This window comes from Capricornis sumatraensis, chromosome 7 (genome assembly GCF_032405125.1).
Source record: "Capricornis sumatraensis isolate serow.1 chromosome 7, serow.2, whole genome shotgun sequence".
Classification (NCBI taxonomy): domain Eukaryota; kingdom Metazoa; phylum Chordata; class Mammalia; order Artiodactyla; family Bovidae; genus Capricornis; species Capricornis sumatraensis.
The window spans coordinates 24,317,141-24,337,218 of NC_091075.1; positions in this window are offsets into that span (position 1 = coordinate 24,317,141).

The window sequence follows — 20,078 nt, forward strand, 5'->3', positions numbered from 1 at the left end:
GCATATATTTATTCACTCAGCCTCTAACTGTAGCATGTATTTTGTTCAAGTGCACTATGGTTCATGTTTAATTTCCCTTTCTACTACAGGAAGTTATAAAATTTGGCAGACATCAACAATTTAAAGTCAGCAGAAATGAAGCAACAATGAATGTAGCAGTTAGCTCAGAGTATGGAAGAAGATTATTATGGAGGCAAAGATATCTGAAAAATATCAAGGCTTTGAACTATGGAACAATACAGTTCAGTTTAATAAATAAACTACAAAGGGTGATTTGAGCTAGTATACAAGCCTACTCTAACAGGCCCTAAAGGACAGCACACAGACTAGATTCACCAATCATTAATGGCATTCAATGATTCCCACAGTATCCAAATGAGACAATATAGTGCTTATCAACACAAGGATTGAACTGTGCCTCTGAGAGAAATAAATGTAACTATTTATGCTTTATTTATTATTCATATTTTAAGCAAATAAATTGAAATAATAAGCTTCACCAGGCTCTCATTTTGCATTAAGACAAGCATAAAGTACCTGACAAAACAAAGAATACCAGGCCTATAGTTGGTTAATAAATGACATAATTTGCATTTTAATAAGATTTTTATATGGTTTATATACCCACGAAGTTTAAAGAGCATTGCTTTAAGGGATGGCAAAGCATCAAGATAGGGTTGCTTAATATTCCTGGGCCACCTCACAGAACAGAACTGCCCTGCAAGAAGTTAAGATAGACTTGGGACTGACCTTCAACATCTTGCACTAGTAGGGCTGTATCTGGAGACTTTTAAAATGTCATTCTTTAATTTGTCTCCTAAATCAAAGAAAATATTGACTCCAAGGATCTGAGGAGAGATTTCATTCAATGAAAATAACAATATTCATGCTTGCTTATAATTTCTAGACTGTTAAGTTAACATTGGCGCGAACAAGTATTCATTAATCAATTCAGCAAACGTTTATTGAATACTTACTCGATGTGGGACATAGTATCATATAAAATAGAACTAAAGCTGTTGTTTAGATAAAGTCATGGGAGAGTCTTTATTTCAATCAACTAGTATATTCAAAAGTAAAGTTTGAAAAGATCTAAATTATTCAAATGGTTGTACAATTGATCCTGCAAGAAATAATAAATATACAAGTAGTTTTTAAAACACCAAATAAGAGAGGAAACAAGTCTGTTTCCTTGAAGTCACTATTACATTTTACAGGTATTGAAAATATAAATTATTTAATTCTTTGAAAAATAATTTCTTCTGAAACCTGAAAAAGTAATTACAAATGTTTCTGTAGTAATAATACCTAAACAAACTGGACTCTTTGTAAAATTATAAACAAAATAACTATGGGTTCTATCATTCATATGAATTAAAAATAAAACTGTTCATTGTATTTTATAAAATATATGCCAAGTAATTTTTATATCTGTACCCAGGAAATTTCTAACAATGAATGCATTTAATCAATCTACAAATACAATGCCCTGCTAAAAATACACAATAATACTGTGATATAGAACATACATATTATTCTGTGTAGGGCTAATTATCTTTCTACTATTAATTATAAATACTAGTAGCTGTCATTTCTTCAGATTAATAGAGGTTTTTCTTGCATATATGTGGTATAGTATGAATAATCTTCAAAGGGAATTCCATTTACGTCCACAAAAGGATTACCTGAAAAAAACTGGCTCTGTTTCTATAAATGGAAATTATGGCTTTGGTGTTAACCAAGTTTCTCAGTCTCTCCCCTCCCAGAAAAACAACTAAATGAAGGGGAGATAGTAAACCTTCTGGAAAAATAATTCAGAATAATGATAGTGAAGATGATCCACAGTCTTGGGAAAAGGATGGAGGCAAGTATCCAGAAGATGCAAAAATGTTTAACAAAGACCCAGAAGAATTAAACAGCAAACAAACAGAGATGAACAATACAATAACTGAGATGAGAAATACACTAGAAGTATCAGTAGCAGAATAACTGAGGTAGAAGAATGGAAAAGTGACCCAGAAGACAGATGGCAGAACTCACTCCTGCAGAACAGAATAAAGAAAAAAGAATGAGTTGAAATGAAGACAGTCTATGAGACCTCTCAGGCAACATTGAACACACCAACATTAACATGATAGGGGTTCCAGAAGGAGAAGAGTGAGAGAAAGGACCTGAGAAAATATTTGAAGAGAAAATAGCTGAAAATTTCCATAACATGGTAAAGGAAACAGTCATCCAGATGAGGAAAAATGCAGAGAATCCCAGGCAGAATAAATCCAAGGAGGAACACACCAAGACATATAGTAATCTAATTGGCAAAAAATTAAAGACAAAGAAAAAATATTAAAAGTAACAAGGGAAAAATGACAAGTAATATACAAGGGAACTCCCATAAGGTTATAAGCTGATTTCTAATCAGAAACTCTGTAGGCCAGAAAGAAGTGGCAAGATATATTTAAAGTGATTTAAAAAAAAAAGAACCTATAACAGAGAATACTCTATCCAGCAAGATTTTCATTCAAATTCAACAGAGAAATGAAATCAAAAGCTTTACAGACAAGCAAAAGCTAAAAGAATTCAACACCACCAGACCAGCTTTGCAACAAATGTTATAAGAACTCCTCTAGGTGGGAAAGAGACCAGCAACTTAAAACAACATTATCCATATACAGACTGTTATATTAAAACCTCATGGGAACAGCAAATCCAAAAACCAAAACAGATACACAAAAAAAGAAAAAGCAAATAAAACACAACACTGAAGACAGCCATCAAGCCAAAGCGTAGAGGACAAAAGAGGAAAGGATGAAAAAAGACCTACCAAAAATTAAGTCAAATATTTTTACCTAAAATAATTAGGAAGATGGCAAATAAATAAGAAAATGATAATAGAAACATACATCACGATAATTACCCTAAATATAAATGGATTAAATGCTCCAACCAAAAGACATAGACTGGCTGAATGGATACAAAAACAAGGCCCATATGTATGCTGTCTACAAAAGATCCACTTCAGACCTAGGAAAACATACAGACTGAAAGTGAGGGAATGAAAGAATGTATTCCATGAAAATGTAAATCAAAAGAAAGCCAGAGCAGCAACACTCATATCAGACAAAACAGACTTTAAAATAAAGGGTGTTATAAGAGACAGAGAAGGACTGATGCTGAAGCTGAAGCTCCAATACTTTGGTCACCTGATGCGAAGAACTGACTCACTGGGAAAGACCCTGGTGCTGGGAGAGATTGAAGGCAGGAGGAGAAGGGGACGACAGAGGATGAGGTGGTTGGATGGCATCACCAGCTCAATGCACTTGAATTTGAGCAAGCTCTGGGAGTTGGTGATGGACAGGGAAGCCTGGCATCCTGCAGTCCACAGGGTTGCAAAAAGTCAGACATGCTTGATTGAACTGAACTCTCTGAAGAGACAGAGAAAGACACTACATAATGATCAAGACATCAATTCAAGAAGATATAACATTTATAAATATATATGTACCCAATATAGGAGCACCTCAATATAAAAGGCAAACACTAACAGCCATAAAGGGAGAAATCAATGGTAACACAATAATAGAGGGGACTTTAAAATCCATTTTCATCAGTGGACAGATCATCTCAATAGAAAATCAATAAAGAAACACAGTCCGTAAATAACACATTAGATCAGATGGACTCAACTGATGTTTATAGAGCATTCCATCTAAAATCAGCAGAATACACATTCTTCTTAAGTACACAGGGTCCATTCTCCAGGATTGACCATGTACTGGGACACAAAGCAAGCCTTGGAAAATTTAAGAAAATTGAAATCATAGCAAGCATCTTGCCTGACCACAACACTATGAGATTAGAAATAAAGGAAAAGGAAACAAGACAAAAAACTATAAAAACACAAATATGTGGAGGCTAAACATTATGCTACTAAACAACCAATGGATCACAGAAGAAATCAAAGGGAAAATCAAAAATACATAGAGACAAATGAAATTTAATTAAAGCACAACAATCCAAAACCTATGAAATGTGATAAATACAGTTCCAAGAGGGAAGTTTACAACCTCAGGAAACAAGAAAAATCTCAAATGAACAACCTAGTCTTAAACACCTAAAGCAACTAGAGAAAGAAAAACAAACAAAACCTAAAGTTAACAGAAGGAAAGAAATCATGAAGATCAGAGCAGAAATAAATGAAATAGAGACAGGAAAAAATAGCAGAGACCAATGAAACTAAAAGCTGATAAAATTGATATGCCTTTAGCCAGATTTATCAAGAAAAAAAAAAGAGAAGACTCAAATCAGTAAAATTAGAAACAAAAAAGAAGTTACCATTGACACCACAGAAATACAAAGAATTGTAAGAGACTACTACAGGCAATCATATGCCAATAAAATTGACAACATGGAAGAAATGGACAAATTCTTAGAAAGGTGCACTCTCCCAAGATTGAACCAGGAGGAAACAGAAAATATGAACAGACCAATCACAAGCACTGAAATTGAAACTGTGACTTTAAAACTTCCAGAAAACAAAAGTCCAGGACCTAACAGCTTTACAGGTAAATTCTATTAAACATTTAAGGAAGAGCTAACACCTGTCCTTCTGAAACTGCTCCCAAAGATTTCAGAGGAAGGAAAACTCCCAAATTCATACTATGAGGCCACCATCACTATGATATCAAAACCAGACAAAGATACCACCCAAAAGAAAAAATTAGAGGCCAATATCACTGATGAACATAAATGCAAAAACCCTCAACAAAATATTAGCAATATGAATCAAACCACATTTTTTTAAAAATCATACACCATGATCAAGTGGAATTCATCCAAAGATACAAGGATTTTTCAATATCTGCAACTGAATCAATGTGATACACCACATCAACAAATCGAAGAACAAAAACAATATGATCATTTTAATAGATGCAGAAAAAGCTTTTGACAAAATTCAGTACTCATTTAAGATAAAAACTCTCCAGAAAGTGGACATAGAAGGAATATGCCTCAACATAATAAAGGCCATATACAACAAACCTAGTCTGAGATTGCAATGAATAAAGAATCCCAAAGAAGACCTAGAAATTATATAGACTAGAAATTAAATGGAAATTCTGGAGATGGAAAGTATGATAACTGAAAATTATACTTTAAAACAGAATTTTAAAAATCAACAAAGGAATTAAAACAGTACCTTGTAAATATATGTAGTCGTCTTACTCATAAGAACCAAAATCTAGAAACAATCCAAATGTCCATTAATTGAGGAAGGGATAAATAAAATGTGGCATATACAAACGAAAGACTATTGTTTCAAAACAAAAAAGAATGGAGCAACGAAATACTAACACATGTCATAATGCAGATGACCCTTGCAAACATACTAAGTGACAGAAGCCAGACATAAAAGACTACTTACAAGATTCCACTTATACGAAATATTTTGAGAAGACAAATTTAAAGAAGCAAAAAGCAGATCAGAAATTGCCCGTAACTGAGGTGACCAGAATTAGGCTTAACTGCAAGCAAGATTGAGGAAAATTGGAGGAGTAACAGAAATGTTCTAAAAATGGCTTGTGGTGATGTCTACATAGCTCTATAAATTTACCAAAAACAATTGAACTGTATATTGTTTTCCTTGCACTAAACCCTAATCTTTACTGAGCCCTTGCACCAAGCACTGCTTATCCATTCTACTATTTCTCTATGAGCTTGCTTTCCTAATCTAAGCAATGGGCAACTCCAAATCACCTCTGAAGGCTTCAGTTTATGAGTCAAAAAAAGAAAAGTATTTGAGGGATCCTGGTGATCCACTAGCTAAGACTTCACACTCCCAATGCAAGGAGCCTGGGTTCAACCCCCTGGTCAGGGTACTAGATTCCATATGCTGCAACTAAAGATCCCGCATGCTGACCTAGTGTAGTCAAATAAATAAGTTGGTTTTCTATTTAATTTTTATTTCCTTTGGACAGTCACTGTACTATGATATGCAGTGAAAGGACATTCTTTCTTTATTTTCGTGTTGTCTTAAATTCTTACTGCCTTCACTCCTGCTAAATTCCAAGGGTTTCCATCACCCTTGCCTTTGCACTATTGGTACAAATGTTAATATAATAAAAGAGGCCCCCAAAAAACTATTATTATGAAAATAATTTTGATCTCATAGATTTCCTGAATCAAGGCTCACGGACCTTTGAGGTTCTATGGACCACACTTTGACAGCCACCTTCCTGGCTTCCCGCAAGGCTCAGATGGTATCTTTACTGTCTGTCTGCAATGCAATCTGCCTACAATGCGAGAGATCAGGTTCAATCCCTGCATGTGGAAGATCCCTGGAGAAGGGAATGGCAACTCACTCCAGTATTATTGCCTGGAGAATTCCATGAATAGAGGAGCCTGGTGAGCTATAGTCCAGGCCTGAGTGACTAACACACTTCCTGGAAGGAAAATAAATCATAATGAGGAAGGTATAATGAGTGCCTTCAAGCAAATAGTTGAATTGGATTTTGAGAAAGGAAAATAAGGAAGCATGAAAGTGGCACGATTTGGTAGGAGAATAAATGGTGATCGCATTTTCAGAACTAAATTGAAGAAACTTTTTACCAAAGATTTCTTTTTCGTGATTTCTTAGAGCAAGAAGCAAGCTGGATATAAAAAATGTTGTAATTGCCAAGACATCTGGGTAGTTTACAATAAATGGGGCAGAACATTTGAAGTCCACATTTTTAAAAGACATATATTTTGTGAGCACAAAGAAAACGTTTTTTAAAAAATTATTGTTCTGAAAGGCCCTAAGCAACCTATGTTCAATATTTTTCTCTCTTATAAAAACTAAAGGAAATAAAGAAATACAAGCAAAGTAAAATACAAAGGAAAAAACAGAAATAAATAAATTCAAATAGTGCATAAAATGAAATACTATCAACTTTTTGAGATTTTATATTTTGTATGTCACTCTCTACTAGACATTATGATTGCCACTTATCTCAGTATTTACCCAATAAATTTGGAAATCCAATTTTCTGACATTAAGATAGTCAACAAATATTGAGTACTAACTATAATAGAACCAGACACAACAATAAGCCAAGTGGTCTCAGTTTCTGTCCTAACAGAACATAGAAGCTAGCTGTCAAAAATAAACCTTCATATGTTTGACATGATATTATTAAAGAGTGGTAGTGAGATTTGAATTGCTATTTACAATAAAGAGAAGTCAAATGGCATTAAATATAAGCCTGAGCATAAAGATCTCTTTGCACAAAAGTTATAAACCTACAAGCTACACACCAAATAAAGCCTATAAATTTGCTTTGTTTGGTCCATGACATACTTTATTTTTAATTAGATTTTTTTTAATGAAACATAAAACTCAGATTTCTGGCTACTCGTAAATAGACATGGCAAAAAAAAAAAAAAAAAAAAAACACAGATTTACATTTTCACATGACAATTGGCATGCAATTCAACCCCAATCCCCAACACTTCCTGTCCAAGCCCCCATCCTAGCCCTTTTAGACTCGTTGCTACTCTCAATGCTGATGTCAGTTAACTGGAGGCAACCAGAAAGGGGGAGGATTTTTCCCTATTTTCCTACTGAAATAAAATAAAAGGAACAAAAATAATCCTTAGAAAACCTCAAAAAGCCTCATTTTAGGGAATGGATCTAAGGGAAAGCTGTCTGTGAGAATTGGCTTTTCTCCCCCATGGTGAATTTGAGAAGATAAAAACCTTAGTTTGAAGCAACTAATAGTGAACAATGTTCCCTGGTAGCTCAGCTGGTAAAAATCCGCCTGCAGTGCAGGAGACCCTGACTCAATTCCTGGGTCAGGAAGATCCCCTGGAGAAGGGATAGGCTACCCACTCCAATGTTCATGGGCTTCCCCGGTGGCTCAGACAGTAAAGACACGCCTGCAATGCAGGAGGCCTGGGTTCAACCCTGAGTAGGGAATATTCCCTGGAGGAGGGTAAAAAGCTTATCTGGGCTTCCCTGGTAGCTCAGCTGCTAAAGAATCCACCTACAATGCAGGAGATCCCAGTTCAAATAGTGAACATGAAAAATATACAAATCAACTAATATTTTTATTTGCAAAATTCAGGGCAATGGGCAAAATTTGTGCCAAATACCATAGGGGCCAAAGCATAAGCCTGCATCTAGTTAAGCTCATGGTCTAGTGTATGATTCCGAACTATGTGCAGCAGACCACTGAAGTACATAAACCAAGCTTTAACTGACAACTAAGTCATATTTGTCAACTAAGTCATCTTATGCATACATGCACAAACATGTTTTTTCAAATATAGAATGCTGCTGTTTTGAAAACTAAAATTCAAACTTTTTAAATGCAGTGATATCACTACATGACAAGAAAAAAAAAAACTGTAAGTATAATCATGTCATATATGGGACCGTGAAATTCTTTCTACTAAAAGAGATCCTTCAAAACAGGAGCCCTCTAACACTGAATTTATTTTATAGGAAAACTTGGAACTATCTATTAAATTTTCTATGCATTAACTTTCAAATTTTTCACTTCCAGGAATTTATTCTTCAGATATGTATACTTGAAATAGTACATAGAAATGTTCATTGAATATTCTTTGTAATAGTAAAACTCAAGAAAAGGTTAAAACCCATTAGGAGGCAAGGAAAGATAGTGGTCTCGAGAAGTTCTCCCAGATATCTGAACTGGGGTCTGCTAGAGGACCTAACCAAGGACCTCAGCTCTCAGTCAAGGTTGAAAGTCCTGTCCAACATCATTTGCTCACTGTTATGAGCAGTGACTACTATGTAGTAATCTTAAGCGTCTACAAAATGAAACAGTAGGAAGTAGGGAGTTTGGGTGGAGTAGAAGAAATTTCATGAGTAAATTCACACTGATTACTCAAAGTAGTCCTCTTTACCACTAACCATCTATGGAATTTACATACAAGATCAATACACTAAATATGAAAAAGAAAAGAGTAAATTCACCTTCAACCTTGGAAAATCACATTCAAACCAGTTTTACTTGCTAAATGCCAATGCCTAAATTTAGCAATAAAAAAAAGAAAAAGAGCCTTCTCAAAATGCAAAAGAACTTTCCACACAACAGTGTTCTAATTTTGCAATGCTTTGGTTTAACAGAAAAAGGTGATTTCTGTAAAACAGCCTGGCAACTGAATTGTTAAAAGGCTTAATTTATCATAAAACTCTAATATCAACTAAAATCTTAAAATGCTGTTTGTTATCCAGTCTCTCGCCAATATCCACCTTGAACTCCCAGAGAGAGTAAAGTCTAAACCTTTCAATATATCTAATATATCAATATCTTATCCTATTGGGAAAGCCTCTCTGAAAATTATCAGATATAATGTCTCACTTCTGATGCTATTTCTCAATGACCCAACTTCTACCTTATCTCTCCTCCTGACTTCACCAAAAGCTGAAAGAATTTCCTTCTAATAGCCTTCTAATATTTAATAACATTCACTGTTGAGACTTATTCCATCTTTCATGTGTAATTCAATATAAATTCTTTTTGTCCTTCCTCAGCAGAAAATGGACAATAAACAAATACCACACTCTACTTAGAAAAGTTTCTTATAGTTGAAAAGATTGTTAAATTATTCCTCAGTTTTCATTTGATAAGAAATAAATGTAGTTTCCAGGAATTGCATCCCACGAGGTGGGATGTTGAGGTGGAATTGTTGAGGAGACCAAGTACTCCTTTTCAGCAGCTGTGTTTTAATATCTTTAATGAATGCACAGCTCTACTGGTTTACCTTATCAAGGTCATTGCTTACAAAAATAAAAAATTGGATCCAAGATCCAAACTTAAAGCGTATACACAAACATAGCAATAAACAAAACACAAAAGGAGGAGCATAGCATAATATAACCTTTCTGTGCACATTTTTATTTATGCTAAATTCCTTAGATGTTACAACTGAAAGACTCTTTAAAATAAGACTTGGAATTTTATTATGTTGAACTAAGAGGAAAGCAAAAGTCAAATGTTGAGAGGTAAAATTAAAAAGGAAGTAGCTAATTTCATGACCTATAAATGGTACAATATCAAGTCAAACTGATATTGGGTAAATAGACCTGAGAGAATGCCTCTCTGCTCATGGTTGCTATTATCACTACAGATCTGAGATCTTGGGATAACTACAGTTTATTCTTAACCCACAAAAGAAGAATATTATTAGTACACTTAAAAGTCATCTAAATACATTTTAAAGGTGCATAAACATAAAAAGAGCAGAATAAGCACTACAGAAACAGCTGAATGGCATGGGAACGCCAAAAGTCAGGTTAGAAGCAGCCCTGGTCTTTATTACCCAGAACCAGAGTTTCCAGTTCAAGGAGACTGCTTTCAATTTGATGTTTTATCAATTTTTATTTTGGCTTAGTTTATTGTAGGAGTTTCTGGCTTGTTGTTGTCTGAGGGGCGAGGAGATAATAAACAATATACACACAGCAAAACAAAAGAGCAAGAAGCTTACTACTTGGAACCATCTATTATATCATGTGTGGATATGTCCTCAGTCGCTCAGTTGTGTCTGACTCTTTTTGACTCCATGGACTATAGCCCACCAGGGTCCTCTGCCCATGGAATCTTTCAGGCAAGAATACTGGAGTGGAGTGCCATTTCCCACTTCTCCTGACCCAGGGATCAAACATGCATCTCTTACGTTTCCTGCATTGGCAGGCAGATTACCATTAGTGCCACCTGGGAAGCCCATTACACTGTAATACTTTACTAACAAATAACAGAGAGACCTAGTGGGTCTTTTGTTTTGCTTTCATCCTTAAGGAGAATCATCTTTTTTTTTTTTAATAGATAGAATAAGCTTTTTAAAAACACACAAAGGCTCTAAATAGACAAAGGAATTTGAGAAAGAAGAAAGCTGGAAGCATCAAACTTTCTGATTTCAAACTCTATTGCAAAGCTATAGTGATTAAAACAGTATGATATTGGCATTAAAATAGACACATTGATCAATGAAATGTTATACAGAAAGAAACCCAAACAAATATGATCTATTAATTTACAAGAAAAGAGTCAAGAATATACAATAAGGAAATAACAATCTTTTAAATCAACACTGTTGGGATCACTGGACAGCCATGTGCAAAAGAGTGAAACTGGACCACTTCCTTCAGGCAGTAACAAAACCTAACTCAAAATGGATTAAAGCCTTGACTGTAAGACCTGACCAATAAAACCCCTAGAAGAAAATATACGTGGTAACCTCCTTGACATAGATCTCGGTGATGATTTTTTGGGTCTGACACCAAAAGTAAAGACCACAAAAGCAAAAATAAACAAGTGGAACTACTTCAACCTAAAAAGTTTCTGCACATCAAAGGAAACAATCAGCAAAATGAAAAGACAACATACCGAGTAGGAGAAAATATTTGCAAATCATATATCTGATAAAGGGTTAACATCCAAAGGACATCAAGAACTCATACAACTTAACAGAAAAAAAAATCCAATTAAAAAAAATGGGCAGAGGAGCTGAATAGACATTTTTCCAAAGAAGACATACAGATGGCCAGCAGGCACATGAGAAGGTTCTCAACATCATTAACTGTCAAGGAAATGCAAATCAAAATGCAATGAGATATCATTTCACACCTGTTAGAATTATCAAAAAGACAAGAAATAACAAGTGTTGGAAAGCTGTGGAGGAAAGGGAACACTTTTGGTTTGCTTTTTGTGGGAAAATTGGCACAGCCACTGTGGAAAATAGTATGGAAGGTCCTCAAAAAATTAAAAATAGAACTGTCATATGATCCAGCAATTCCACTTTCAGGTATTTATCTAAAGGAAATGAAAACACTAACTGGGAAAGATAAAGAATATATGCACCTTTATATTCATTGCACCATTATTTATAACAGTCAAGGTATGGATATATGGAAATAACCTATGTTTCCATCAACAGATGAATAGATAAAGAAGATGTGGTATGTGTATGTACGTATGTACGTATATGTGTGTGTGAAATATTATTCAGCCATAAAAAAAGAATGAAATCTCATCATTTGCAATAATACGGGTGGAGCTCAAGGGCATTACACTAGGTAAAGACAAATGTGATACAATCTCTCATATGTAAAGTCATTCTTTAAAAAACCTCAGTGAGAACAGATCATTGGTTGCCAGATGGGTGTGTGGGGGTGAGATAAAATGGGCAAAAGGGAGCAAAAAGTAAAATAAATAAGTAAATTTTTAAAACAATAAATACACAAGTTCCAAAATTTATTTCAAACCTGTTTGAGAAACATAATAGATATGTGATATTAGCTTGCTATTATTTCTGTCCACTTATTAATTCCTCACATAAAGTCACAAATATACTGTAGCAAAGAGTGAATTGGTGTCAGGTGGGGTTCAGAGTAGCACTCCTCTTCATTCATTGTTTTCTCACGTCTTAAGATGAGAGAAGGAATACATCACCATGAAGACCATGAAGCTCCTTTACCTCTTCAATAAATCTAAGACATCATTTCATAGAAGCGTGGATTTTAATAAGGTGCCTCTGTTAAAAAACAAATTCAATTCTATGTCTTCAATATCAATGGAAGTAAAGGGGTCTTCAAATAATTAATTTCAAATTCAGAGCTAGTTTTAAACATAGCACATAAATTTGATAGCTACTCATCCCTCACAGTGGATATTAGATAGCATCCAATTTTTTATCTTAACTTAAATACTACTGTCCAGTCCAACAGAGGGTAAGTTCAATGCTTACGTGATTCGAAAAATAGAACTGAAATCAGAAACTGGTGACAGGAGAGTCGAAAAACTCTCATCAGCTTAGTTTAGTTTGTGTGTGTGTGTGCTTTTGGGTTTCTGTTTTTATTTGTTGGTTTTTGTTTTTTACTTGCTCTCAGTTCAAGTGAATCTATCTGGGATGAATTTTATCCCTCAATACTGAAATGATTTACAAGTGCAATGCAAGACAAACATTAGCATTTTGAGACACTATTCAATAAAAGAGAATGGCAAAAGACTGAAGATTAGCAAGCCAATGTTCCATTTTCCAAATATAGCTTTTGGAAGCTACAGACTTAAAAAGTTTATTTCAACCAAAAAAATAAATAAACTTGAACCAAATCATTAACAGGGTATGTGAAATTTTTAAGTGTGAATGACTAGGAGCCAGCCTGGCCTTGCAAGAAAAATTCATGAGAATTAACCTATTATCCTTTTCTAATCACCAGGCCAGCACAAAATGTTGTATTGGGGTTGCAGAAAGACCTTTGAAACTTTACATTATGTACTTACTAATTCCATGAAGAAATGTAATATGGATAACATTACAAGTGAATGAATTAGTAGCTAGAAAAATAAGGATAACAAATAGCGTTGGTTAATAGATCAAATTCAATCTGTAATAAATTGTCTATTCTGATGTTTTCACCAACATTTGGATTGAAAATTTGACTATCTTCTTATAAAATTTACAAATAAACAGAAATTGGAGACATAATATGTTTGAGAGCAAAATCAAGATCCAAAATATACAAAAACAATGAAGAAAAAGGAGTTCAGCTGGAGGATAGAACTAATGAGAATCTGGGAGTAAGTGTTAAGGCAGGAAGCAGGTAAAGAGCAAGCGACTTCAGAGCAAGGGAAACAATCGTAACAGTACCATTTAGGAAGATAATCATCCCAATGCCATTCTGAGTTTATGATTCCTCTGGCTGCTGTGTAGACACTGCATGGAAGGATGGTGGCATGAATCATGTGAAAAGTGCTGTCCTTTCCATCCACGTAGAGATGGGACTATCTTAGTGATAGTGAAAACTGGAGGCAAACATTGGTCATCCTTGAGGAGGCATGAATAATTTTTCTTCCTGTTGTGGGACTAGCCTCTTCAAAAACAAAATACTTTTAATGAAAATAGTTGAGACAAGGCATAGTGCAAGGCACTTTGGAGAAAACAACTTGAGCAAGATACCAACTCTGCCTTAAGAGTTACAATTTTAATAGACAGGTTTTCACGCACATTGAATCCAAAGCAATGTCTGCTGTGTTTAATGACTAGGACAAACACAGTGCTAGGGATATTCAGAAGATAGCAAGACTCCTGCTTGGGCTTAGGAGGAAAGCTTCTTGGAAGAAACAGCACTGAGCAGGGCTAAAGTTAGTAACCGAGGCATTCCTTGGATCTGAGACAGCCTACTACTTGAAGAATGCCTGAACCCTCAAAACAGAAAAATAACGTGGCCATCGGTTGATTTCTAATGTTTTCCTCTCCAGATCCTTTTCCACCCTATCCACCCCCAAGGAAACTCGCCTGTGTGGACTGCAGCGAGCTTCCAGTTAGGTTCAGCCAACCTGAGGCACCAGGTCAGTCTCCAGGGCTCCCAACTCCTACCTGCTGCCCCCTGCTGTCCACCCAGATTATCTGCGTCTTTCTCCCAACAGCCAGCTCTTGTAATTGGACCAACTCACACAACTCTCTCACCAGGTTCAGCGTTCATCTTCTTTCCTTGCCCCTTTCAGCCTAGGAGGGCAAAGGCTCCCAGCAAATACTAACCCTGAGAAGCTGCACTACCCCTTGTGGCCTTCATTAAGCCCCACCCACTTTGTAAATTGTTCCTTTATTCAATTCAGTTGAATTTTATTCAAGTCAGCTACCCAGTTTGAGTGTGCCATCACTTTCCTTGGCAAGACCTTGGCGCACACAGTCCCCTTTGGGGTGTCATATTCATATTGCTTCCCTGGTGGCACAGTGCTAAAGAATCCACTTGCCAGTGCAGGACATGCAAGAGACACGTGTTCAAATCCCCTGGGTGGGGAAGATCCTCTGGAGTAGGAAACAGCAACCCATTCCAACATTCTTGCTTGGAAAATTCCATGTAACCTGGGCTACAGTCCATGGGGTCACAAAGACTCAGACAGGACCAAGTGACAGAACGTGTCACACATGTGCATATTGCTAAGCTGAAGACTGTTATCAAACCTTGAACTAAGAGTCTTTGTCCAAGGAGAATGAGAGATCAAGACCCAATCTGACTACAAAAGGACTCTTAGGAAAGAGAATCAGCAGAAGCAGGCACAACGTCTTGCCCTTTCCCACATCATTAATAACTTTGTGTATGCATATTCGGAATAAGAAAAACGATGAAAATGACTACCTCAATAAGATGAACAGCCCCTAACTTTGCACTCCTGGGCCAAGCTAAAGACAAACTATGAATCCTCACTCACGCATGTCTAAGTATGACCCCAACTGTCTCTTCCGCTGTCACTGCCCCCACCACATACTCTGCTGGCATCTGCTGCCCACTGTCCCAGAGGAAGCCTCCAAAGACCAAACAAATGTTTATGATTATATTATTTTTATAATACAAATAAAATAAAGTAGACCTCTAAATAGGGAGAAATCTGCGCCTTACTTTAGTAAAATGTTGTAAAGGCAGCCTCAACGTTATTGGTAATACTATTCCTTAGTTTAGGTAGATTCATGTGTTTATTTTCTTATTACACTGTGCTCCCTCTCCTCACTCCATCTGGCCTCATCCTTTGTCTTTTCGCAGTCAGTACTCAAACCTGTGCCGGCAGGAATTTGTGAGGAGCAGGTCAGTCTGACAGTACTGCACAGCACTGCCAATAATTAACAATTAAGGATTCGACCTCCCTTCTGCTAATTCCACCTCCGAGGCATTTTCAACGCTCGTGTCTTCCCAGGCTCCAGTCTTCCAACCGTTCTTCAGAATCTTCACTTTCCTCCCATATTTTCTCTCCTCCCCTTTCCTCTGTGGACCATTCAGCTCCAAACGTAACCCCTAAGTTTCTTTTCTTTCCTAGTTAGAACAGTTTAGCAATCTCTCTGCATTTCACTGCACTCCGGAAGGTCTCATCTTGTTAATCAAACACATCTACTAATGTAGGTCCCCAAATAAAGACAGTTGTCTCCTTGAGATAAACACTATGCATTAGCTAAGAAAGTAATATATACAACTTTCTCTTTACCACAGCTATGAACATGCTTTGTAAATGGAATGGATTTTAACAAGCCTATTTCACAAAGAATTTCGAATCACTTTTTGTTTACAGACACCATCAGCATATAAACCATAGGACTAAAGAAATAAATGAAAGGCATCTTTGGAGACTTCCTTCATGCATTAAGGACCTTTAAATTTCAGGACTTAAAATACCCAATTCATATATCTATACTTCTGCTCCCCTTCACAGCACAAGCCAATCTGCTAGAGTTATTTCACAATATAACCTGACCGTGGCTGGCAGGTACAATCAATATTGCAGACTTTATAGTTCCTGGCACAGCTTTCTGCGCAGAGTGAATACTAAATATTGCTGACAGATGGATTCAGACTCCAGTGGTCCAGAGAGCTCACACAGAAGCCACCAGTGTGAAACTGGTGCAGGTGATTTCTATGCAAGGAACTGTGCAAGTAGGAACTGGACAAGTAGATTCTGACCAGGGAAAATTTGTTCTCGGATGAACTGCATGCAGTTTTCACCTTTTCATTTTTAATTTTCAAACTAGTGTTCTATTATGGGCTGAATTGTGTCCTCTCTCCCCAAAAATCTATAGTTGAAGTTCTAATCCCTAATGTTAAACAAAGTAACTCTCTTTGAAGATGTTGTCTTTAGAGAGGTAATCAATTAATATGAGGTCATTAGCATGGACTCTAACCTAGTGTAAAATGTGTCCTGATGATTAGAAAGAGATTGGGACACAGACATGCATAGAGGAAAGACCACCCACACAGGGAGAAGACAGCCATCCGCAAGCCAAGGAGAAGAAGCCACCCCTGCTGCGTCCCTGAATTGCGAGAAAATACATTTTTGTTGTTTGAGCTACCCAGTCTATTATATTTGTTATGGCGCCCTAACAAACTCATGCATGCTCCCAAAACCTTCTAGTAACAAGTTTCATAACATCTGGAAAAGGAAAATTTACAGAACTCTCTCTAAAAGCATAATGAAAGTCCTCAGGAATCTCTTTCCTTAAAAACTGCTTACAAGTGCAAAATAAAATTTTGCATATAATTTCAGGAGATTCATGGGTCCCTTTGATTCAGACCCACAGTTAAGATTCCCTGTGTTTAGTATCAAATACCCTCAAACAACATGCATGAAAAATTTGCTGGTCTAGCACTGAGAGATCTATGAGTGATTTATTTAAATCTCCAATGACTGGTATAAGGATTATTGTCATTACCTTTGCAACCTACTAATAAAAAAAGACATCAGTTAAATGACTAATTATATAACATTATAAAACTTCACAAAGAAAAGCAAGAGAGGCCATGGAAACAAACCATGAAAATAAAAGATTCTAAATTACAGAAAATAATTGTGATGAACAAGTAAAAGAATACATTAATAAATAATTCAAATATGTTTAACTCTTTCTATGATATAATACTCAAGAAAACATGGATAATTATGATCAGAATTTTAAAAGAAAAGTGAAAAATATCCATGCAGAAATAAAATGAACTAGAATAAAATGTATTTTTTAATTAAAATATGACATGATTTGTGTCAATAAAGTAGTTTAACTAAATGAAAGGGGAGAAACCTGCTACTCAAAGATATGTTGTAAGGTAAGACTTCTGGAGGCAGGAGCAGGGGCTAGATAACTGTTAGGGGTGTGAGAAGAGTTTCTGGTTGTAAGTGGGAAGCTGAACTCCATGCCCTATAACACTTACACTTCACTAGGGAGGAAAGTGATCCATGCAAAACAAAAGGCCACTGCAGAATGTACTGTGTCATAAGAGAAGAAACTGATAAAGGATTTCCAAGAAAAGTGCTGCCTTTTGTGTGTGCATTTCGAAATCTGACTTCCCTGAGCACCTTTCCCGTGCTAACCAGCAGACCACACCGGGGGCAGCATAATCTTATATCAGCATGAGCAGATATAAACATAACTTAATGTCATACCTCAGGGAGCATAAAAGATGGGTGGCCAACAGAAAACAAGTGTGCACCAGCCGGCCAGGACAGCAACGAAAAATCTGTCAACTCTGAAGAGGTGAAGCTTAAAACTGAAAGTCAGCACTAAACAAACAGAGAAAGCCAGGAACAACATGTCTCTTGGCGTTAAGAGGTCTCCTGTCAGAGTCATCGATGTGGAAATGCAAGCCCCAGTTGATGGCTGGCCAAGATGACCATCACTATTGCATACACTCCAGAGACTGCTCTGCCCGTTTTTCATTGGTTGGTTACAGTTGATGCCATCACAAAGTTAAAGAAAGGCAACTCTGACTGTTCTGTAATAACAGGAGAGTTCTCAATGCCCTCCATACTCCTCACCTGTCAACCTACCATGACACCACTCTGTGATAATGAGCTCTTTCCACTGTTGCTGGACCACAACTACTGATTTTGCTCACAATCATGATTCTTGACAGTACTTGCTTGAAGCTCATATTTTGATCTTATTTCATTCATTCATTGAAATTTTTACATATGTTTCTATGTTGAAGTTCTGCTTTCAACCCTGTACTTAATGGTCTTGAGGATCAATCTAAAAATCTACTTCAACATTATATCATGGATTATTATGATCTTGATAGATAATTGTATGTTTAACTTGATTTCTTCTAGTTATTTCTGGTTTCTTTTCCTCTCTCATTCCTCTGAACTCATACTCAAATTCTTTCTCACTGTATCCTAAAATCTAATACTGTACTCCAGTTCTTATTGAGATTAGGAGCAAGTTAAACCTTTGTGAAAATTAAAATTAAAATATCCAGAATATTCAGAATATGCCCTAGAGAAACCCAAAAATATCATTCAGAAAAAATGGCAAAAGTCCTTCTGTGTATAAAATTGATACTGTCATTCACCCTAGACATTAACATTTTATTGGACACACTGAAAGATGACACATTCTAGCTTTTCTAAAATGAAGCCTCCAGTCTTTTTCTGTTTATTTCAAAGGTGCATTTTAAGGAAAGAAAAACTTTGATAACTGAGGTTAGCCTTAGAGGTAGAGGTATTTAGGGATGTGACAGTCTGAGTCAAAACAGAAAGAAAGAATAATGAGCCCAGTTAAAGAGTCATATAAAATTTTTCATACAGTGATATAAAACCCAATTACAGAATGACAGGTATTCTAAATTATCCTGTCTGAGTGCTTTGGATTGCACTCATAATATTTAAATTCATGTCGCTGGTATGACTTATGCAAGCTGTGGCTAATATTCACCCTCCATAAATTATGGGGAAACCTAGGCACATATGTGGTGGCAACTGGCAAAAAAGGAAAAAAGATATATACTCAAGTCTACAAATCTGAGCCAAGGAGCAGCAACAGCCAGATGTTGAGGCTCATGCGTGCATGCGTGCTCTGTCATGTCTGATTCTTTGGACTACAGCCCGCCAGGTTCCTCTCTCCAGGGGATTTTTCAGGCAAGAATACTGGAGTAGATTGCCATTTTCTCCTCCAACGGATCTTCCCACTGCAGGGATTGAACCCACATCTCCTGTGCCTCCTTCATTACAGAGGAATGCTTTCCTGCTGAGCCATCAAGAAAGCCCACATTGCTGCTCACTGAACAGGAGGACACATTCTTCAACACCAGTGAAACTTTCAGGCCTATATTTTATCAAATATAATGCTATGATCTTCCAACTGCTCAGGCTGAAAACTTGAGACACCTACCTTTGACTTATCTCTTTCTCTCAGATTCCACATCCAATTCACCAGTAAAAACTCTGGTCTCTACTACAGTCAACAATCCACTTCTGACCTGCACCACTGCCATCTCCTCCAGCTCCATTCCAATCCAGTTCTCTCACCTAGATTACTGCAACATCCTCCTTCCCAAAGACTCTCTCTTTGCTTCTGCTCTTACACCCTACAATCTGTTCTCAACAGGGCAATCAGAACAATCCTTTTAAACATAGGAAAGATAATGTCTCTTTCTGCTCATATCTTTAACAGCTTCCCATCTTATTCACAGTAAAAGCCACAAGACTTACTGTGACCTACAGTTTCCTACATAATTCTTCCACCCTCTGCTCTACCACCACTTCCCTAACCCCTTTGATTACTCTCTTATTCCATCCACACTGGCCTGCTTGCAA